Here is a 24,182-nt window from a genome sequence, read left to right as displayed (position 1 = left end):
CATTCCTAGCAGACTGCCTTCCGTTATATATACACATACAACATCTAAGATCTTCAAAGGTGTCCTGCTGGCCATTCCAAAACAAATGCAATGTCACCATGAAGAACCTCAGCAGAGGGCCTTCTTTGTAGCGGCACCCACCCACCTCTGGATAACTCTCCCTTGTGCAGTTTGGGAAGCAGAAAATGTTACATCTTTTAAACGCATCCAGAAAACATACCTTTTTGCACAGGCTTCCCCTGGATTTTAACTTAGCTGGTTTTATATTGCCTGTTTAACTTTTAGCGTTTTAAATTTATCTTATGCTTATTGTATTTTGTGGTTTTAATTGTGCACTGCCCAGAGAACTTCAGCTAATGGGCAGTATAAAAATGTAATAAATAAATAAGCTGAGGAGGGCATTGATAATTAAAGTAATCAGAGTAGACACGGAACAGGAATTGAACTCTTTCCTCTCCTGCTATGGTTTGCAAGCTTGTATTTGCTTTGGGGAGAAATAACATTTGAAGAAAAACAAATGTCTAATTCCTCAGCAGTTACTATACAAAGCAAAACAAGCTACCTATTTTATACAGTTTTCCTATGATTAAAGATATTAGAATCTGTCCACGTAAGAATAAGAATAATAAAAATAATGAACTGGATGACCCAAAAGTGATGGTGAAGTGATTGAACACAAAGAACCAAAGTTACAGTGCAATCCTATTCATGACTATTCTAAAGTAGGCCTTACTGAGTTTAGTAGCAGGGCCGGTGCCAGACTATTTTGCACCCTAGGCAAGATGAGCTACTTTCAACTCCCTCCCCCCAAAAAAAATGCCAACTTTGATTTTTAAGAACATATGTTTCTTGGAAAAAATAAGCACAAAACTTGAAACTGCTAAATTTATTTTAAAGTGCAAGAAATATGTCATGCCAATTATAGCAAACAAATTGGAAAGGAACGTCTATGGATCAAAAATGCATTATTTAATAGTAATATCACCTCCAAATCATCCCCCCCAACTCACACACGTGTGCGCGCACACATTCAGCATCACTCACTCCAAACAAACACACACATGAACACATGTATTCACTCAAAGACCACATGCACCCCATTCACCCATACATTCTCTCTCTCTCTCTCTCTCTCTTCCGGGTGCGTTCCGGAAGTCCAAACGTGGAGCCGCACCACCCCCACCCCAGCGTCCCTGGCTTCGCTTCAGCTGGACGGGCACAGGGCGCCATCTCGCCCGCCCAGGCCCAGCTGAATCCTTGGGCCGGGCCGGCTCACAGCCAATGCGCGTGAGTGCTGTGCTGCGCCTGGCACCCCTCTTAGCTTGGAGCTCAAGGCGGCCGCCTGAGTGGCCTCTATGGTAGCACTGGCCCTGTTTAGTAGGATTTACTCCGAGTTATGTATTGAATTGCAGTCTCAGTGTCTGTGTGTCTGCATGTGTATAAAATGCATGGTAAGTTAGCACTTCCAGTAAAATTATACTGAATGTTCTCTCTCTCTCTCTCTCTCTCTCTCTCTCTCTCTCTCTCTCTCTCAGGTTGGCTAGGCTACAATGCTTAAACCAGGTTGTGGGAGTGGATTTAGGAGCCATTTTCCCCTAGGCCACCACAGACAAACATATGGCAAGAGCGACCATTTGGCCTCCAGGCAAAGGGTGAAATCAAATCGTGCAGCCAGCTGTCTTCTAAGGGCTGATTCATGAGAAAGTACTATTGACATCAGCTCCACAGGCAACATCTTATCTGTATTCATGGTGGAACATTAAGCGCTGGGGTTTCAGTGCAGCCAGACAAAGGGAGAGGAACTGAGAGTTAAGCAATGCAAAAAAGAAAAGAAAAGAAAAGAAAAAAGCTATCACACTGAGGCAAATCACCAGCACCAAAATGTGGATTCAGAATCGAGCCTGAATATGCACTTTCCAGGATTCTTTAAAATAAAACCTATCTTAAATTATGTGTTCCTCTCCCTCCCAAATGGGAGCGAACAGTGCAACTGTACTGCAGGTATGTGTAGAAGATATCGAGGAAATTAGCAAAGACGCTATTTAAAATCCCTCCTAGTGCAAGCAAAATGCTGCTACTTTTTGGTTTTTTATTAAAAAAACAAAACAAAAACAACATACATACACACACACACACACACACACACACACCAGATTTTGATTCCATTTTGCCCCCAGAACACATTTCTTTGACTAACCACATGATTCTCACATAACGTCTAGCTTCCCCCATTTTTGCAGTGTATACCAAGTCCTAATGAATATATAAAGTGTATCAATTCTGTAAAACGGTTTAAGAAATGCACTGCCCCATGTCATGATGGCTCTCTGCACTACCCTAAACCTCTTGATTCTTTGGCACATCATCCACACTCCAGCCCTGTAATGTCAGCACAAGCAATATTGCTCACTTCACAGCTGAGTAGGAATATTGTACCCAGAGACTTGATTGGAGTTGGCCTAAGGATGATGATGATAATGATGATGATGATGATTCCTACTCTGTACTGCATTAGACAGCGCAATTGGCTTTGGGAGGGCATGACTTAATTCGGTCTAAGGCATGACAGTATGGGAAGGAAAAGAGAGCAAAGGGAGTCAATAGAGAGTGCCCTCCACAGTGATGGTGAGGCATCACCAAGGGGATCACAGGAGGTGGAGCAGACTTTTGAGACCCCAACAGCCAGTGACTCATATTCCAGAAAGGGGAAACTAAGGCACAAGAACTTTAAGACCATCAGTACAAAGCAGAGGGTGGGGGATTCCAACAGGAAAAAACTGCCACATGCCCAGCTAACAGCTTTGGGTGGGAAGCCGTCTGTTGTGTGTGGGGAGGAGCGAAAGGACACGCTCCTCATGGCTCTGCATGTGAGCCACTTGAGGCAAGGGCGGGGCATGCCTATAAAAGACAGCCCATGCCCAGGCTTCAGCCTCTTTCGCTTGGATGCTGACCCACCCTCCCGCCCTTCTTCTAGTATGGGATTAGCCAGTTGTCTCCTTTGGAGGAGGGGCTGAGTAGGAATTTTGCCACTGGTTTTTGCCTACTTCATACTTGGAGTCTTATGTGGAGGGGTGTTTAATTAGGTTAATTGATATTGAGGTGCCAAGGATGTGTGGGAATTGGCTATATTAGGTAGGGATGGTGAGCACTCTGGCACCTTTTGGATGATTGGCATAGCTGGAGGACCTGCTCCTAGGGAGCTGTGTGGCCCCCGTGTCAGGATATGGTATGCCTTTGGAGACTCTCCTGATTCATCTACTTGGGGTCATTATGGCAGTGAGCGGGGGTGGAATAGGGCGGTCTCCCCACACTTTGAAAGTGTCGGAAAGGGAAGGAGCCAGCTTTCCCAACTCCTTCCTTTGGAGGGCGGCTTGCCCATATCATCAGAACCTTTGTCTATTATCTTTGCAAAATCATGGAAGACGGGTGAGGTGCTGGACGACTGGAGGAGGGCTAACATTGTCCCTATCTTCAAAAAGGGCAAAAAGGAGGAACCTGGGAACTACAGACCAGTCAGTCTGACATCCATCCCTGGGAAAATTCTGGAGCAGATTATAAAGAAGTCAATCTGTAAACACCTTGAAATCAATGCGGTGATCTCTAGAAGCCAACATGGATTTGTCAAGAACAAGTCCTGTCAGACAAATTTGATCTCATTTTTTGATAAGGTAACCTCCCTTGTGGACCGTGGGAACGCTGTGGACGTCATATATCTTGACTTCAGCAAAGCTTTTGACAAAGTACCACATGACATTCTGATTAACAAACTAGCTAATGGAACAACTATTCGGTGGATTCACAGTTGGCTACAGAATCGGACTCAAAGAGTACTTATCAATGGAACCTTCTCAAACTGGGGAGAGGCAACGAGTGGGGTACCGTAGGGCTCAGTCCTAGGCCCAGTGCTCTTCAACATTATATTAATGATTTGGATGAGGAGGTGCAGGGAACGCTGATCAAATTTGCAGTTGACACAAAATTGGGTGGGTTAGCTAATACACTGGAAGACAGAAACAAACTTCAAAGTGATCTTGATAGGCTGGAGTGCTGGGCTGAAAACAACAGGATGAAATTTAATAGGGATAAATGCCAAGTTCTACATTTAGGAAATAGAAACCAAAGGCACAGTTACAAGATGGGGGATACTTGGCTCAGCAATACTACAAACTAGAAGGATCTTGGAATTGTTGTAGATTGCAAGCTGAAGATGAGCCAACAGTGCGATATGGCTGCAAGAAAGGCCAATGCTATTTTGGGCTGCATTAATAGAAGTATAGCTTCCAAATCACATGAGGTACTGGTTCCTCTCTATTCGGCCCTGGTTAGGCCTCATCTAGAGTATTGCGTCCAGTTCTGGGCTCCACAATTCAAGAAGGACGCAGACAAGATGGAGTGTGTTCAGAGGAGGGCAACCAGGATGATCAGGGGTCTGGAAACAAAGCCCTATGAAGAGAGACTGAAAGAACTGGGCATGTTCAGCCTGGAGAAGAGAAGATTGAGGGGAGACATGATAGCACTCTTCAAATACTTGAAAGGTTGTCACACAGAGGAGGGCCAGGATCTCTTCTCGATCCTCCCAGAGTGCAGGACACGGAATAATGGACTCAAGTTAAAGGAAGCCAGATTCCAGCTGGACATCAGGAAAAACTTCCTGACTGTTAGAGCAGTGCGACGGTGGAATCAGTTACCTAGGGAGGTTTTGGGCTCTCCCACACTAGAGGCCTTCAAGAGGCAGCTGGACAAGCATCTGTCGGGGATGCTTTAGGGTGGATTCCTGCATCGAGCAGGGGGTTGGACTTGATGGCCTTGTAGACCCCTTCCAACTCTGCTATTCTATGATTCTATGATCAGGCAAGCAGCCTGAGATTAGGACATTAATTCCCTCACTTTCACATGCAGATCCAGGGAGGGATGATGCTACCAAATTATTAATAAAGAGGCCCTAGTTTAACCCAAGCTCTGCGTCTGTGTCTTATTTCACGCTTCTTTCTCCACTTGCAACATTCATTTGGACCCACATTCTCCTGTTCCAGCAAGAACCCCTACTTGACAGAGAATCAAGTGACTCAAAAGAGCATGCATTCAAAGAGTGTGTGTGTGGAGGGGGGAGAATTCACATATTCATACAAAATCATGCTGCTTCTATTGCTACTGCTGATTATGATATTGTATAAAAATATCCTCAGAGCCAAGCTGAAAAGTGGTCTTTGGAGTTCAGCAGAGAGTTCTCGGAACACCAAAAATCCACAATTTTGGATGTTGTAAGAACAAGGACTGTACATTAATGGGCACATTTTGTTTGTTTGTCTGTTCCACCAAAAAATCCACCTTGTACAGAGAAGGAAATTGAATCCAGTTTGTGTGTGTGTGTGTGTGGCCAGGGTGGTGCTGGGAATAACATAACCCACAGAAAATTACTTATTTGTGCCCAGCTTCCCCTGCTCCAACAGGAATACCCAGAGAAACAAGTGTCTTTATGATCATGTATGCAAAAGGATTAGAGGGGAAGAGGGGAATCCACACAGCCACACATCTTCAATAATCATAATGATCCACCACCATCATCTTCAGTCGCATACAGAAAAGCAGTCACTGCAGCAAATTCTCAGAACCTAAAAAACAAAAAAACTCCATCCCTTCATATACTTACCCAAACCTGTATGCCTGTTCAGATGCAAAAGTGAGAAAGAACACAATAGAAAAATCCAGTTTATGCATATTTACTATGAAGTAGCAATGACTGGATTGCCCAGGGTCCATTGCATTTCTAGTTACTCAAATGATTTGGTTCCCAGTCTTCCCATTGGTATCAATGCAAGGGTTGTTGTTGTTGTTGTTTAAGCATCATGTGGAGGGGACATAGAGGGAGAGAACACTGTATAATTAACACTTCCCTACCCAACTGTGATCCCCATGGAAATCCCTTTGCATGACTACCTCGGCATTGGCAGCAATGAAAATTAAATAAATCCTGAGCTTAATTGTCATGCAGGGTTTCTTTGTTTTTTGCCAGGGGTGGGGGGGGGGTTCCTGCATGTGGAAAGGGGGTTAATCCTTTCTTCCCAGCTGCAATCTCCATTGAATATTGCCACCCTGCATGATAATTATGCAGGAATGCTTTTACAACCCTTTACCTATAAAAACTGCTCAATAGCAGCAAAGCTAACCTATCACTGTTCCACAAAGCCTTCCTACCTTTATAATTAACACACACACACACACACACACACACACACACACACACTCAAATTACATAACCCAATGTGCGGTCCTCCTCACCAGTGCTGTTGTACATTCCCTAATTTTTAAAACAATGGAGAAAACAAAAGCATCTAGATGGTTGTGGATTAAAGATGCATAGTTTATAATCCTCCAGATGTTTTTGGACATCATCCCTCGCCATGGGTTGCTGATGGGAGTTGAAGTCCAACAACATCTGGAGGATAACAAGTTGTCTGTTCTTATCTTAGTTGTATGATTCCTGATTTCAGTGCAAAATCCAGTCCATCCAGTTTGGGGGCGGGGGGCGGGGAAGGAACCACACCTTTGGGTGAAGGATACTTGCTCAGTGGTAGAACACGTCTTTTGCATGAAAATGCCCCCGTTCAATGCATGGCCTCTACCGTGAAAAGGCTCAAGTAGCAGATGATAGACCAGGGTCAGATCTACACTAAGCAGGATATAACACTATGAAAGTGGTATGAAAGCAGTATATGGAATGTGCCATGGGCCCCAACAGTTGTCAGTGCACTTCAATACTGCTATAAAGCAGTAGTGTAGATCCTGCCCAGGCCAGATAATTTGCCCATTTGGCCAAGTCTTGTATACATTGTTGCGGAAGTTCTCCAGGGTCCCAGGCAGAGGTCTTTCCTAAGGCAGCTTCCTAACTGCAGCCAGACCCTACTGCAAGACTCTCCATACCTATTGCTTGGGGGTGGGATATTGCCCTATTGACATGAATCAGATTTCATGTGAATAGGATAAGACTGTTGTCAGGGAGCGGAAAAAGAATGTTGACAGTTGACTTGATGGGAGGGGGATTGAGGGAAGAGCGGTGAGATGGAGTCATGGCTGACTGAGAGAAATGTTAAAGAAAACTTCATAAGAGAAAGAAGAAAACAGATGATGAAATAGAGAATAAGCACAAGAGAGAGCAGAAGGCCAAGAGTTGTAGATCTAACAAGAGAAAGAGAGCACTTGCTGGGAATAAAAGCATCTGTTCCTAAGAGACTGAAGGATCTCTGCTGTGTCAGGACTGACTGAAGAAGAAAACAGGACTTTGGGGGTTGTGTTCTCTGAAGGGACATCTGGAGGTTGGGCAAAAGAGGGACAGGACTGCAAAAGACTTAGGCCTAATCTACACCAAGCAGGATATTGCACTATCCTGTATCTTTAACAGTTGTATTGAAAAGGGAATTTCAGCAGGTGTCATTTGTATATATGGAGAACCTGGTGAAATTCCCTCTTCATCACAACAGTTAAAGCTGCAAGTGCCCTGCCCTCTTTTAAAACTGGTCACTGTAGTATAGCTCCTGCAGCTTTAACTGTTGTGATGAAGAGGGAATTTCACCAGGGCCGGATCTACACTACTGCTTTAAAGTGCTTTATAACAGTTATAAAGCGCTTTAACTGCTTTAAAGCGCTATAAAACTGTTATAAAGTGCTTTAAAGCAATAGTGTAGATCCGGCCCAGGTTTTCCATATATACAAATGACCCCTGCTGAAATTCCCTTTTCTATGCAACTGTTAAAGATACAGGAGCCCTGTCCTCCTTTTCATATGGTCACCCTATATGAAATCAGTATATAAAGGCAGGAGCCACACCAAGCAGGATATTGCACTATGAAAGTGTCATATGGTATTTGTCAATGGGCTCCAACAGTTGTCAGTGCACTTCAATATCACTATAAAGCAGTAGTACAATATCCTGCACAGTGTAGATTAGGCCAGTGATGATAGTGAATAAGGTTACTAGCAGGAATGTTGGAGAAATCGGCCAAAGATTGAAATGAGTTTGGATTTCTATGAATCTGAACTATGGATATTGCAACAGAACAGCTTTTCCAAGACACATTCGATATAACACTTGTGTTATATCCTGCTTTGTGTAATTCTGGCTGTCATCACACAGACCTGAAGACCAGGGTCTTTTTTCTTTTTTTAAGTAGGGGAGATGTGTGCATGTGGCCATTTCCAAAGAGGATCAAAATTCTTGTAAATCCCTTGAAAAAATATATATGATTCCATCCATGAGTGTTCAATGGGACGAGGCATGCATGACAATCCACAAAAAACAGATGGAACAGATTTAACAAAATCTGTACATCCCTACTAGAATATCACCATAAGACAATGAAGCTGGTTTAAATATACAAAGATACTGAAAGACCACTACATAAGAAAGTTTGACCGTTAAAGAAATCAATTCATAGAGGTTGGGTTTAGGAACATAGGAAGCTGTGTTCTTCAAAGTCAGAATCATTGGCCCATCTAGCTTTGTCTATACTGGCTGGCAGAGGCTCTCTGGGGCCACAGCTAGACCTAAGGTTTATCCTGGGATCATCCAGGGCTCACCCCTGCCTGAGCACTGGATCCCCTGTGTGTCACTTAGATGAACAGGTTTGACCCCTGGACGATCCAGGGATAAACCTTAGGTCTAGCTATGGCCTAAGTCTAGATCTACACTACTGCTTTATAGCAGTATTGAAGTGCACTGATAACTATTGGGGCACAATCCACATTTCCATATACTGCTTTCATAGTGTTATTTCCTACTCTTTATTCCACTTTCGTAATAATTTGACACAAGGTGTTGATCCGGCCTACGTTTCTGGACAGTAGTCTTTCCTACAACTACCTGAAGTTTCCATGGACTGAACTTGAGATCTTTTTTGCTTGCAAGGCCATTTGCACATCGCAGCTAAACACAGCTCCATTTTCAGTCAAAGGCAAGAGATGGGAAAAGCAATCTCTACTTCATGTTGCTTGAGAGCTTCCCAGCAGGAACTGATTGCTTACTGCCAGAGAAAGTGTGCAGAACATGATGCCCCTTTGGCTGTGGTTCCTCCAAAGCAAAATTCAAGGAGCTGATTATGAAAAAGACGTAGAAATAGCAAAACATGGGAAATGGTAATGTAGATTTTCTAGCAGCTGTTACACCATGACCATACTTTATAGCATCATATATACTGTATTCTCTCTCTCTCTCTCTCTCTCTCTCTCTCTCTCTCTCTCTCTCTCTCTCTCTCACACACACACACACACACACACACACACACACACACACACACACACACTACTCTAAGCTATTGTACTACCTATCAGTTTACACTTTGGGCTAATTTGTAATGCAGCCTTTTTAACACAGGGTCTCAGAATTATAACACATAAGGATCAGTGTAAACCATGAAAGGGTGGGGAGGAAGAGAGTTTAGTGTTGTTTAATAATAACACAACATATGTACTCAGCACCACCTTCCTATTTACGAAATTGCTTTCGCATTTAAATCAGTGGCATTGCACAATTGTAACATAACACAATAGTTTCTGTTACTGTGAGCAAAACTTCTGCAACTAAAGAAATGGTGCTCCTTGACCAATTACCCTGTAGCAGCTGGAGATTACAGCAGTTGATAAGGTAGGGCCAAATAGCTGAGAGCCAGATGCACAACAGGTACCTACATTGTTTTGGGAGGTGGTTCTCCATCATCACCAACTCTGCATTGACCTGGTCTGGGGAACTGAGCTAAGTAGTTTGGCCTTAAACAGGCCATAGCAGCCTCAAATGGTGGATAAAATACAGGCAGAAAATTGAATAGCAAATGTTGCTGAGCACTTTGGGACATCGAGTTTCCTGGGGTGGGCTTCTTCAGATCTATCTCTCGGTGTATCCTGACCAGTAAGTAGAGATTAAATTAGGGATGGGCGAACTCACCATAGTCCAAGTTGTGTGACACTCACTGGACCCCCACCAGCTGACCAACTTTGCTTGTGAAGGGCAGTGAGGTGCTAGGCAGTCCTCAGGTGTCAGACAGCCTGCATGTCACTGACAAGCAGCCACCGTTTATATAAATGGGCATTTATGAAAAATGATGAGCCACCATTTTTATGAAATATGGTGGTTTGGTGGACCAAGTTGGGGAAGCGTGGTGCTCTGTGGACAGAAATATGAAAGGATGAGTGGGATATGCAATAAGTATTGCAGTCTGGAATGCTCCTATACATGATTGCAGCCAATCATTCTTTTACTGGGATAATCTACCCCCCCACACACCAGTTTTCTGGGTTCCTCCCCACCACCAGTCAATCAGTATTACAAGGCCACTCAGCTTGCACAGTTCTCACTAGGCTGTACTTTTGGGTTTTCTGTTGTTGTTGTCGTTGTTTTAAATAAATATTCCTTTGTACTCCTAAAAACCATGGGGCTGTCCTGATCATGCTTGAAAATCTAGGTTCTGGCTCACATGGAGAACCTTCATGGAAAGAGGAGGCTGTCCTCTTCAGATTAGTGATGGGCAAATGATTGCTAGGATTCTTGAATAGGATCAGATGGAGAATACCTATTTTCCACTTCCACTCATATTGTTATTACACAAGTGATCTTAATACACAAGAGAACTTCAGGTATTGGGCGGTATAAAATGTAATAAATAAAATAAATAATACTTTATTTTGTATTTGTGTTTTTAGACTGGTTGTTTTATTATGGTTTTAATTTTTGTAAACTGCCCAGAGAGCTTTGGCTATTGGGCGGCATAAAAATGTAATAAATAAAATAATAAAATAAAAATAAATAATTGTGGGTTGGATCCTTTCACAGTCATGCTTAGAGTCAACTCACTAAAATCAATAGGACAAGTTAGCCATAATTAACTTGTCCCACTGATTACAATGGGTCAGCTCTAAATTGGGATTCCACCCAATATAAACAAGGATCATATCTCATTGACATACACTTTAGCTGGAGTGAGGTGGGATCAACATCACTTTTATTTGAGAATAACTTGATTTGATCTGGGTGTTCCATGCCATGAAGATCAGGATGCTTTTGCAAACACTTATTCCCTAGAGTAATAATACAGTTCTGCATGCCCTAGAACCAAATGTGGAACTTGTATATACTATGTAGCCCTGAAGCAATGAAGATGCTGTACAAGCTACTTCATTTTTTTTTAGATAACTGAGAAGTTATACGTAAGATAGAAGGTGAGTGCATTAATCTCTCCAGCAACCCACAAATAAAAGGCATCTTTTCATTGGGGTTTTGGCATTTTATTTGTGGAGTGCTGGAGAGATTAATGCACTCACTCTCTATCTCACATATAACTTTACGCAGTTATCTAAAAATGAAATAGCTCGTACAATATCTGTGTTGCTTAAGGGCTCCTCAACATAGACAGGTTCTGCTATGGTTCTCAGGCATGCAAGACTAAAGTAACTTCAGGGCACAAATATTTCCAACAGCATCCCAGTCTTGGCTGCATGAAAAGCAAAGCAAGTTATTTGTGTAAATGAGCAAGGATGATGATGATGATGATTTAAAGTGATATAGGGTGTCCTATCAGGCAATAGGTAGAATGGATAACAGGGAGATTTTAAAGAGTCCTACCAACTTAATAAAGATTTTTTCCTGACTGTTGGATGAATGCTATTCATCCCTCCTACTTCTCCCATAACCAAGTATTCTGTACAACAAAAGGACATGTCACACCAATGGTTCATTGAGTCCAACATTGTGTTTGTGTTTCCAAACAATGGCTAACCAAATCTTCCTGGAAGCCCACAGTAGAGATGGGTGGGAGTTTTGATTCAGTTCATTATTTCTTAATTAAGAAGTTACTAAAATTTATAAATGTGTTCATATTTGGCATAAAAAAGACTGTAACAGATACACACACATGAATATGAGAGAAAATAAAACTGACAATATTTGTCCATCCAGGCTCAGGGCATTCCATGCTCTTAGAAGTCTGGGTTTGAATCAATTTGTATTTAGCTGTTTTTGTGGTGCCAATTTAAGAGTGGCCATGCCAGCTAAGTTCTTCATCTTTAACAGCTACATGGCAGCCAGCCACATAATGAAGACCTTTTTATTCTCTCAGTATTAATTTTAACTTAAATTTAAATTTTACTGTTCTAACTCTGTATTTTAATCTTATATCCATGTTGCTGCGTGGTTTTATCCTGGTTGTGCTTTTTATACTGTATTTTGTATTTGTGCTTTTAACCTGTTGGTTGTTTTATTATGGTTTAATTTTTGTGAACCACCTGGAGAGGTTCAGCTATTGGGCGGTATAAAAATGTAATAAATAAATAAATTCTTCATATGGGGAATAGCTGTACCTATTTAATTTGTCCATTGCAGAGGGTGAGATCTCCATTTCAGTTCTGTTTTCCTAAGAATTTACTAAAGTTCACAAGTTTCTTCATATTGGGGATGGGGGGGGGAACCATGTGATTTTAAACATTCAAATGAAGGAGAAAGTGAAGCTGACCAATTTGTTCATCTCTAGCCCACGGTAAGGCATGAAAGCAACTCTTCATTGCTGGTTGCCTGTCCTCTCTCAGCCACTGTTATTCAAAGGTCGGGATGTTCCATTTATCTAGCATGTGTGTATGTAATTTAAATCCCACCTTCCCACTAAAAAAAAGTGCTCGGGATGGCAACCATGTGATCATAGCTAATCCCGCTTTGAGACATGTAAGTTATGCTTTTGGTTCGTATTTTAATACTTACCAACCAAATTTATACTTTCTGAACTAATACACAAACTGGGGAAATTGTTTACAAAAATAAAATACATAACTAGGGGAAAACATATACAAAATGCATGAAAATATTTGCACAGATGAATATGAATTTTCATGAAGACATTTTTTAAAAAAAAACATGAAATGACAAGGAAGAATTAATTTGTTCTTGGAAAAATGCAAATCCTATAGAAAGTGAAACAGACAGATTCATCTATCTCTAACCCACCATGGCGTCTCAACCAGACCCATCATCTCATCTTGGGGCAGTGAATGCCATATGTTAAAAAGAGTCCTTTTTCTGCTGGTTCTGAATCTACCACCAGTGAAATTCACTAGGTGACCAATGCTATAAGCGAGGAAGGAATAAGTTTGTCACTTCAGTCTTTTCAGCAGCAGCTGCATTAACAACAACAACAACAACAACAACAGAAAACATTATTAGAAAATAGTTTTCTTTCCTTTTTTTTTCTTTTTTTGTAGAGGAAGACTTCATTCAATAATTACTTTTAAAATTCAGATATTTTGGTTTTCTAGGTTGCAGTGACATTTCTGCTTGGGGATGGGAAGAGCTGGAATTTTATGTTTTGGTGATAAAGCATAAGCTTTACTCCAAGCCAATAATTTCTAGGAAGAAAGATGTCTCTGTTATTAAACAGGTTTTCCTTGGAAACTACTGTATACTTTAAGTAGTTGTGGGAGAGACATGCAACAGAGACACATAGACTTGAAGGAGCTATCCAAAGTGCTGAACCTATTTTAGGGGATAGAGTTCTGGCTGGTGCTGCATGAATCCAGAAATGGATTCACAACCACTCTAAAATCAGTGCCACCAGCCTGCACTGAACCTCTTATTGGGTTTTTATAGGTTCTGGAGGGCTCGCATCCTTCTTCTACCATCGGGCAAATAAGTTTTTTTATTATTATTATTCCAGCTGGCCTTTGGCATGTAAGCTTGGTTGTTGCTGAAAGGGGTTTAAAATGGTTAAGTGCTATTTATTTCTTTTTATTGTTGAATATAATTATGTGTTTAATCAATTTGTTCTTATATCATGCTTTCACTTCACATTTTGCTTCTTTTAAAAATCTATTTTTAATGTGCTGTTATTCTGTTTTTAATTTTATCCTGTACATCACTCTGACATTTTGAATGGGGAGTGGTATATAAATACCGTAAATAAATAAATTAGGTTTCTATATTTTTTTAAAAAAAATTGTACGATACTATAGTTAACTAACCTGAGTGCCATTTTTGGAGGACAGGCAAGATAACATTTTAATAAATCAATAATACATATCTGATATATTAGAGTAAAACCAGATTAATAACCCTGATTATTTATATGATATAACCTATAAAATGAGCATCTCTAGTAGTGGTGGGTGAACATGTGATGTTTGAGCTTGTCCAAATCCCCTGGAAGCTTGATTCACCTTGTTTGTGTTCCTCAATACGAGTATATATAGGAAAATGCCGAGTTTTTTATTAGGAAAAATGAACATTTTGAGAAGTGCACACCCAAAATGTACACTCCCCCCACCATTCAGTAAAAACATGAAAAAATGAGCAATTTTTAATGTGCTCACAAGTTTGGAAATGTACACATTTGGGGACGTAAACACAGTTCATTCAAGTGTTCTGCTAAAACTTCTTATATTAATTAAAGTAGCTCAATGACCTCTGTTATCATCTGTCAACATAAAATAAATAAATAGAAAAAGTCCTCTTCCCTAGAACCAGGTTAACAAGTTTAACACTGCAATACGTCACGAAATAATCTGCCCCAGCCAATGAAAATACAATTTTATTTAAAGAAGAATTAGCTCTACCTCCAGAAGTAAGGGAATCAAGATACTGAGTCCTCAAATTTAGATAAAGTGGGCATTCGAAAAGAAAATGAATCATCCAACTAGGCAATGTCTATCTACCCTGCATTGGCCATTATGGCTTTGATTTACTGCAGGGAGTTTAATCTGAATTTGGTAAAGAGCCATCTAAAACCATATGGGCAAATAAAAGACAAATATGAGGGCAATTTCCCTGGAAGGGCTACAAAATCTGTGTGCAGCATGTAGGAATGGCACTTGGCACCAGTACTGTAGTAGTCTGAAAATCAACAAGCTAAGACAGACGGGCTTACGTCTGGGTAAACGTACTCTTTCTGACTGTCTTTTACACCTCCCCTTGACTGCAGTAGTAAGTCTGATTTACAGAAATAGCAATGAGCAAAGCAAACATTAGGACTTCGGTGGATTTAAGAGGAACAGGTAGAAAAACACATCTTGTTGTTTCTAGGGGAGAAGAAAATAGAAGCTTCTCTACCTGCCTTGACCACAGTCTTTCAAGATCGTAATTGATGTGGACATGAGCTGTTTTCAAGGTGGAACTCAGAGGCCTAATCTACACCAAGCTGGATATTGCACTATGAAAACAGTGGCCTTAGCTAGACCAGTGGTTATCCTGGGCTGATACCCGGGATCACCCCTGAGCGTCCAGATGACACAGGGGGGATCCCGGGCTCAGGGAGGGATCATTCCTCCCTGTCCCCGGGATAAAGCCCTACACTTTGGGACCGGTTTTTCCTGGGGTCTCAGGCTGAGCCCGAGACCATGAGCGTGTGGCTCGTTTCCGTGGCTTTTTCCGGCTCCGCGCGAGTGCTGCACCCATTGGAGCTAGGGTGCGGGGAGCGGGGAAATCAATTTAAAAAACAAACAAACAACCCTTACCTTTTTGCTCCAGGGCTCGTGCGCAACCACCCCTTTAAGAAAATAAATAAAAAAAATGGTGGGTGCGACGCCTCTCCTCTTGAGCTTGTCGCACCTTCCGTGTAAACGAGGGCGAGGTCTTGCGTTATTCACAATGCGAGGTCTCCCCTCCTCTCCCCTGGATTTTCAGGTAGGTCTAGCAAAGTCCAGTATGAAAGTGGTATATAAAAAGGCAGGAGCCACACCAAGCAGGATATAGCACTATGAAAGCAGTATATGGTCTGTGTCAATGGGCCCCAACTGTTTTCAGTGCACTTCAATACTGCTATAAAGCTGTAGTGTGGCTCCTGCCTTTTATAAGCCACTTCCATAGTACAATATCCTGCTCAGTGTAGATTAGGCCAGAGACCCTGAACAAGCTCAAATTTTGCTTGTTTTCTTGAAAGTGACCACTCAAAATGAGATAATCCTGGGAATTCTTAATAGTAGCACAAGGCCATAAGAGCTGAAAAGCACAGAGAAGGAGAAGGAGAAGGAGGAGGAGGAGGAGGAGGAGGAGGAGGAGGAGGAGGAGGAGGAGGAATGTCTTCAGAGAGGAAAGATCAGGAACATGGGGGTTGGGGTGTCCAAGGACAGTTACAGGGCAGGTAACATAGGAGAGGGAGGGATCAGCAGCTCAGCTATAATACTATTGGAACAGAAACATGTTTAAGGTGCTACTTCATCAAAGCCTGCAAGATGGCTAGCCTTCACCCCCACCCTCATTGATTGACTGCTGTCCTGTCAAGCTATTTGAGAGGATTGCCCCTGTGTTCCTCAGCCAGCTCACGTTCTATCTCCACTCCTTTTCCACTGTTCACATCAACTGCAGCTTTGGAGGTTTGGAGGGTGGCTGAGGGATCTGGTGAATGCAATGGGTGAAGGACCTGGACGTTTGCCCAACAATCCAGCCATAATGGTGCCACAGATAGAGAACTGTGAAAATGTTTAGTTGGCATGCCACTTTTGAGAACATGACATGGAATTCTACACCCAACATTTGATTATCTCCCTCACTCTAATTAGACTTGCAACAAATCTGGGATAAACCAATTCTACATCAAATTCTCAAAATGTGAGTTTCCATGTGGAAACATCATCTTAAAGTCTATATTCTGTGTTTCCAAACTTTCCCCAATTTCAGCTATACATAGTTGCAATATAATAGCTACTGATGGTATTCCCAAGTGTGTGTGTGTGAGTGTGTGTATGTGTGTGTTTTATTGAAGTTGTTTGCAGTTCATAAAGCCACTTGCAGCACAAAGGAGAACAGCAGAAGAGGCAGCAATAGGAAAATAGCTAAAGCAGTAACAAACTCAGCTCTGAGCTTGAATTTTCTACTACATCAAAGGTTAAGGGGTAGAACTCACTGCATATACAGAACTGCTTTTACAGTCATTCATAGCCTGAGTAATTCTATGGGACTTACACATGCTGCTTGAAAACAGGCACTCCAAATTGGGGCTTGCAGAAGGAATAAGGGTAAAAATTCTGTCTCTTTGAGCTTCTTTTGTGTAATAAGTTGGAAAAAGCAGATGGAAATGTTTCACTGTGTGGGGAAAAATGTGAAGAAAAAGGTTCTATTCATTCTTTATTTACATGATTGCTCTCCAAGCTCCTCCTCCTGTAATGCAGGTGGGTGGGGGTCTTTGCCTATTGCTGCATGGAGAGGAAGCAGGACTATAGACATTATGGCTAAACACTACCTCCAGGTTTAGAGACAACATGGCTCTGAATTGCAAGCTGCCGCATAACAACAGGAGGAAGTCTATATACTTCTTGTGGGCTTCCTGTGGGCAACTGGTTGGCCAGTGTGGAAAACAGGATGTTATGAACATAAGAAGAACCATGTTGGATTAGAAAACTCTCTTCCAGGATTCTGTTCACACAGTGGCCAACCATCTGCCTACAGGAAACTCACAAGTCAGACATATGTGCAATAGCACCCTCCCACCCATGTCCCCAGCAACTGGTGTACATAGTCACACTGCCTCTGATTCCGGAGGTAGCATATAACCATCTGGAGGAGTAGCCATTAATAGTAGGGGTGTGCACGGACAGCCCGATCCGCTTCTCTTCCAGATCCGCAATTTGCGGATCGAGCCACTTCGCTCCGCCCCGCTCCGCCTATAGTCCGCTCTGCTCCGCTGTGGAGCTCCAGATCTGGATCGGAACTCCGCTTTCCCCCCATAGGCTTGCATTGAAATCCAAAAAAGTATACAACTTTTTTTCTGTTAAAGTTAGAAACCTCAAGTTTGGCACCATGACACCTCATGGACGTATACACACGCATGCCAAGACTCAATCCAATCCAAGCCTCCCCTGATTTTGGGGGAATTTATGAAAACCGGACACCCCATTTTCAGACATGGGCTTTTCTCCAACATTTTCTCCAACAAAATAATAATGTTAATAATAGCAGTACTAATTAATATTAATAGCAATAATAATAACAACAACAACAATAAGGAGTTGAACCACAATGAAAGCCTGCCTGACTTCACTGAAGTGGAAAAACAAGGAGAGTTTGGGCTATGGGGTGTAAAATGGAATAAATAAATAAATAAAGGAGGGGTGGAATTAAAAGCAGCAGTGCTGCTGAATAAACAACAAGAAGAATTTTTTTTAAAGGCTATGTCTGTCTTTTACCAGTAAGAGGGAAGTGGACGTGCCCAAGGGGAGGGCGATTAAGAAGTAACCTTTCACTTCAACTCATGAAAGGCATTAGCTCAGCTGCTTCTATTCCAAGAAGCTACCTGTTACTTCAACTCATGACAGGCATTAGCTTCAGCACAGGGCACGTCCACATACCCTAGGGGACCTTATCCCCTTGCACCACATCTATTCAGTTGTTCCCCAAGGTTATGATGGGTAGCAGTGCTGTGTTTCCTATCTGTTATTTATTTGCTTAGTATATGATTTCAGGTTGTGTTTGTGCATTTGGTGGGGCTACTGTTTTAAAAAACACTGGGAAAAGTCCGTTCAGACTAAGAAAGAGAAGTTTCCCAGGATCCCAAGTTACCCATTTTGCCTATCCCCTCCTCCAACTTTGGGATCATGTGATCATGACCGGGAGTTGACTCTGCCCCTCAGTACTTCGAAAAGGTACCTTTTCCCGGTTTTTTTACATATTTTTTCAAAAATTTATAACAAGTGAACCGCAGCACGCAGAGAGCTGAGAGTAGGCTCAAAATGACCCCCAGCCAGGACTCTCTAAGCACAAGAAGTTTCAGAAAGATAGCTTAAAAAACAACACAGTTATCCCCTTTTCTTTTCCGCAATGCAATCCTATGGGCGAAATTTTTCAAAATGGCGATCGGATCGTGCCAGGAAAAGAGAATCGCTCCGCCTATGGGCACTTCTCTTTGCCGTGCTTCTAAGGGTCCCCGGTCCACTTCTACTCCGCCTCTGGGCAAGGCGGAGCAGGGCAATTCGCTTCTGATTCTCCGATTCTAATTGGAGTGGAGCACACCACTAATTAATAGCCTTATCCTCCATGAATTTAAGCAATCCCCACTGAAGGCCATCCAAATTGGTGGCCATCACTACATTTTTTTGAAGTGAATTCCATAATTTCACAGTGTGCTGTGTCAAGAAGTACTTGCCTTGCTCTGTCCTGAATCTCCCATCAATCAGTTTCTTGGGATGACCCCACTGGCTTCAAGGATTATGAGAGCGGGGGATGCATATTTTTGCACATCTATCATGTCTCCCCTTATTCCCCCCTTTTTTCTAAGCTAATCAATCCCAGATATTGTAATCTTTACTCGTAGGGGAGTTGCTCCACACTTGATCATTTTTAGTTGCCCTTTTCTGAACTTTTCCGAACTCTACAATGTCCTTTTTAGATACAATGACTAGATAAACTTTCCCTCACCCCTTCCTCTAGCATCAAATTTTTCAACCTTCAGACCTTCCAGTGTGAAGCAGAGGGTTCTGATGAAAATGAATAACAAGCAACTTCCTCATTGTTATGTCTTCCGGCCAAGATGATGTTTTTTTTAGCAGAGAGGCTAAGGAGAGACATGATAGAGGTGTACAAAAGTATGCATGGTGTAGAGAATGTGGATAGAGAGACATTTTCTCCCTCTCTCAAAGCACTGGATCCCAGGGTCATCCCATGAACCCGATTGGTGGGAGATTCAGGACAAAGAAAAGGAAGTACTACTTGACACAGCACATAGTTAAATTATGGAACTCACTACTGCAAGATGTAGTGATGGCCACCAATTTGGAGGGCTTTAAAAGGGGGTTGGATAAATTCCTGGAGGTGAAGGCTATCAATGGCTCCAAGCCCTGATGGCTGTGTGCTATCTCCACTATTCAAGGCAGTAAGCCTGTGTGCACCAGTTGCTGGGGAACCTGGGTGGGAGGGTGTTGTTGGTACCTGGTTGACAGCTGGTTGGCCACTGTGTGAACAGAGTGCTGGATTAGATGGACCCTTGGTCTGATCCAGCATGGCTCTTCTTATGTTTTTATGTTTAAACTTCCTGACTGTTAGAGCAGTGCGACGGTGGAACCAGCTACCTAGGGAGGTTGTGGGCTCTCCCACACTAGAGGCCTTCAAGAGGCAGCTGGACAAGCATCTGTCAGGGATGCTTTAGGGTGGATTCCTGCATTGAGCAGGGGGTTGGACTCGATGGCTTTGTAGGCCCCTTCCAACTCTACTATTCTATGATTCTATGTTCCTATGAGAGCAAAACTCAACCAAATCCCTGTGTCATTTGACAAGACCTGTACAGTGGTCAGCTCACCCATCTCCGCTACTCTTGGAGCAGCTGGATGGACTGTTAAAGGACCCTCTCTTGATTTTTTAGGCCTGAGACTTCTGCAAGGCTGGGGAGTTAAAAGTTCTGTTGAGGATTCAGCTTCTGATGCTGCTCAGAAGTTAAATCTTGTTTTCTCCCGTCAAAGGTATATATGGACTGGGATCAAAACAGCACCCTTTCTCATGAACTTGGGGCCATCCAATGAACTCAAAATGCAGAATTAATTTAGAGAATTTATTGCCACAGTATCTCTTGATGACACTACCCAGAATTTTAAAGTAGCTATCCAAGGAGCTGAACCTATTTTATGGATAGTTTTCAGCACTTTGCATCACTCTGGCTGGTTCCGGTAAAGACCCAAAATGAATTCACAGCCACACCAAAATTGGACCCACCAGCCTCGACGGGTTAAGAGGAACCTCCACATTCAGTGGCTGTAAGCCAGTGAAATATCAGTTGCTGGGGAACAACAGTGAGGAAAGGCTGATTATTTATTACTTTTCTATGGAGCCCATCATCCAAAGTTCTCTGGGCGGTTCACAACAATTAAAACCATAAAATACAACTTGATAAAAGTTTAATGCTACAGTAAAGAATAATAAAAAAACTAATGACCAAATAAAACGTAGCACAAGTGTGAAGATTAAAAATATCACAGCTGTAAATATTTACAGAAATTATGATTTGCACAAAATTGTGCCCATAAATAGTGCAATGTGCACAAAATTGCAGGCGTAAATTCTCTAATAAGGCCCAACTGGATCAGACCTGAAGTCTATCTCAGCCTTTCCCAGCCTTGCACATTCCATATGTGTTGGACTGCAACACCCAGAATTGCAGGCAAAGTTCCCAAATTTTCAGAACTGACCTGCTGCTTGGCTCAGAACTGAAAGCAGATTTGGGAGCAACATGAGCATCTGTCAAGCCCCAAACAAGGCAGATTTCCCTCTGATGGCCTTCTAGAAGGAGGCTCACCTGGTGCCTACATTGTTTGTTTCCTTGTTCGTTTTTTAATCCATTTTATAGTGTGTTTTAACAAAACAAAATAGGCAAACAAACAAAAACAACCACAGAAAATTGTTGTGCAACAAGTCATGCCAGCTCTCAGATGAGCGAGACAGATTCCAGGGGGGCGATCTGGTGAAAACACACTGAATTCTATCCCCTGAATAGATTCCTCCAACTTCCCTATTCATGATTGCCTTCACATTCTGCTTGGGGTCTCTTCAAAAGCATCTTAATGGTCACTGGTTCCAGCTTTCCCCAAACTGATGATTTCCAGATGTGTTGCTTTGCATCTCTCATAAATCCCAGCCATGCTGCCTGGGAAATGTTGAGGGCAAGAGGCTGGGGAAAGCTGGAATATACTTTTAGACTCATCCAGTTGGGACTTATGATGTCCCCAAAAAAGAAAACACCAACTTAGATGCCACCTTACTTTGAGTCATGGAGAATATCGACATTTCAAGACAGAGCTTAACTTTGTTGCTGTTTGTTTGATTCTCTTTACCCTGCCAAGCCTCTTGATTTGCATGAGCGTTTGCAGTCTCTTCCAGAGAAGTTGGCAAAAAACAGAGATCTCTACATCCAAGGCCTTCCCTGAGTCCGCCTCACTGTATAATGAAGGTACTTAACATATTAAAGCTACATTTGGGTCATAGGAGCTGATGCAGTGGTGGAAAACTCCTATGCCAATTTCAGCAGAAGTGATTTAAAGAAGCTAAGACATCAAACCTCCGAAAGGGCTGTAATTGACAAGCCAGCCCAATCTTAACTCTGCAAGCGCTCCTGGGCCCACTCCAGTTAGAATGGAAGATGGCTTTGTACAACTGATTGTACCGGCTGTCAGAAAAATGACAGCTCTGCCCTCTTACGCTAATGTGTACGGCTGTAGTTCTGTTTTAAAACTGCAATAGGGCAGTCTATTGTTTTCAGAACCCTGACAGGATGCAATGATGGCAATAAAGTGTCCAGGCATTTTTCCAAGTAAACATTTATGAGCATCTCGCCTTGACAGCTTTATATTACTAAAAGTCACATTGTTGGCCAGTTCCGAATAAAACAAAACAAAACCCCAAAACGAAAACACGGTACAGTTAGTTAAGGACCTCTTTACACATTACAAACACTGACAGGGTGGGGAGGAGGAAAGGATGGGTGGTGAAATGAATGCCAGATCCACCTTTTAATCACTCTGCTTTAGGAGTGGAGAAAGATGGGACCATTAGATGGCCGTTCTTCCAGTTCCACCAGGCTTAAATAGGAAGGAGGAGGAGGAGGAGGAGGAGGAGGAGGAGGAGAAGAAGAAGAAGAAGAAGAAGAAGAAGAAGAAGAAGAAGAAGAAGAAGAAGAAGAAGCAGCAGCAGCAGCAGCAGCAGCAGCAGCACCACCACCACCACCACCACCACCAACACCACCACCTTTAAACTGGTTTTCAAACATCATAACTTCCTAGCTGCTATATTTATCTTTTCGGAAAGTTGCAGGTTTAATGCCTGGGGACACCTCTATGTCATGTGCCATTTTTATACAAATTGCTCCCCCCACCAAAAAAAAACCTATGGGGGGACGGAAGCAGGAGCTAATTATTCCCCCCCCCTCAAAATCATTAACTCCCCTTCCACATGAACCACTGTACTTGTCTTTGTAAAACTTTGCAGGTTTCCTATTAAGGGGCACTTTTAGGCAGTATGTCATTTTCAGAAGATCTACAAGGAACATAGGAGAATAAATGTGTCTTCATTTGTAGACCTCAAAATATCAAGGCTCAGGGACTACCATAAAAGTGGTGTTGTGCAAATGGTGTCCATAAAGAAGCCATTAATGCAATGTTACAGACACATCATCAAGGAACAACCCCTGTGAGAAGGAGTGCCCATCAATAGAGGAAGGGTACCTATGAGTAAAGGACTCTTCATGAGTAAAGGAATCATCATTAGGAGGACTTTTTCCAGGACGCTCTGATGTGCTGCAAATGAGTCCTCGGTTGGGCTCTGGAAGCTCCAACTTATAAGACTCAGTCCCAGTCTTAAATGCATTTGAGTGTGCATTTAAGAAAAAAAATGTTATCCCAAGTGAGTGTTGTCCTAGTTCATTTTCAGGGAGAGAACCTTGCAATTGGGAACAGGAAAGAGGACCAATATTTGGGGTAGAACTGATGGAACTTTGCTTTTGTTTTTTTAGCCTTCCTGATTGTCCCATCCTGGTTCTTCAATTTTGAGTCTTATTTCCCTTCAAGACAACCTGCCCTCACTGGATTGTGATCTTAGCTTGCTTGTGGATGTAAGATTTGCTTTTCATCCACTTTAACCAGATGCTGTGGCTTGCCTCCTTTCACTAAAAGGAGTCCCCAGCACATGACCATTACGGGCAGGTCTCATGCTACTGTTCCCATGTGGATGTCTAATCTGGATTCCCTTTTAAAAGTGGTTGGATCTTGGAGCTGCCATTTTTATTTCCCATAATGCTTCAGAGTGACACTATGTCAAGGCCATTGTGACAAACTGAAATCTATTTCTTCTTTGCATCAAATCCAGGTGAGGCAGAGGATGTTCTGAAACACTGTTGAGGGCCAATAAGCAGAGACTCAATCCAGATGAGATGGAAAACATGAGTGGTTCATCTAATGAGTTGAATTCTCTCTAACCTACTTTGGGTGGGGTTGCACTCCCTCCACAGGATCAGGTGTGTAGTTTGGGGGTGGGTCCACCAAGGCAAGAAGAGATCCTCCAAATGGCAAGAAGAGGTCCTCTCAGGTTAAACCTGCTGACTCTAATTTGGTTCATTAACCATATACAGTAGCTTTGAAGCCCTGAGGTCAAGGTCTTTCTCAGCCTTGATATCTGTTTAACAGAAGATGCTAAGGATTGAACTGGGAAATTGCTATATTCTAAGCCTGTGTCCTGTCACTGAGTCCTA

The 24,182-nt window shown here is 42.4% G+C and overlaps 1 protein-coding gene across 1 annotated transcript in view; it reads right to left on the bottom strand.

Annotated features, from left to right (window-relative positions):
• CDH8 (cadherin 8) overlaps positions 1–24,182 on the bottom strand; it is a 272,479-nt gene that overhangs the window by 159,032 nt on the left and 89,265 nt on the right. The window lies entirely within an intron of this gene.

Source organism: Elgaria multicarinata, chromosome 14, assembly GCF_023053635.1.
Source record: "Elgaria multicarinata webbii isolate HBS135686 ecotype San Diego chromosome 14, rElgMul1.1.pri, whole genome shotgun sequence".
In the NCBI taxonomy this organism is placed as follows: domain Eukaryota; kingdom Metazoa; phylum Chordata; class Lepidosauria; order Squamata; family Anguidae; genus Elgaria; species Elgaria multicarinata.
The sequence above is the reverse complement of the archived record's forward strand: the minus strand, read 5'-3'. Positions and strand labels throughout refer to the sequence as shown.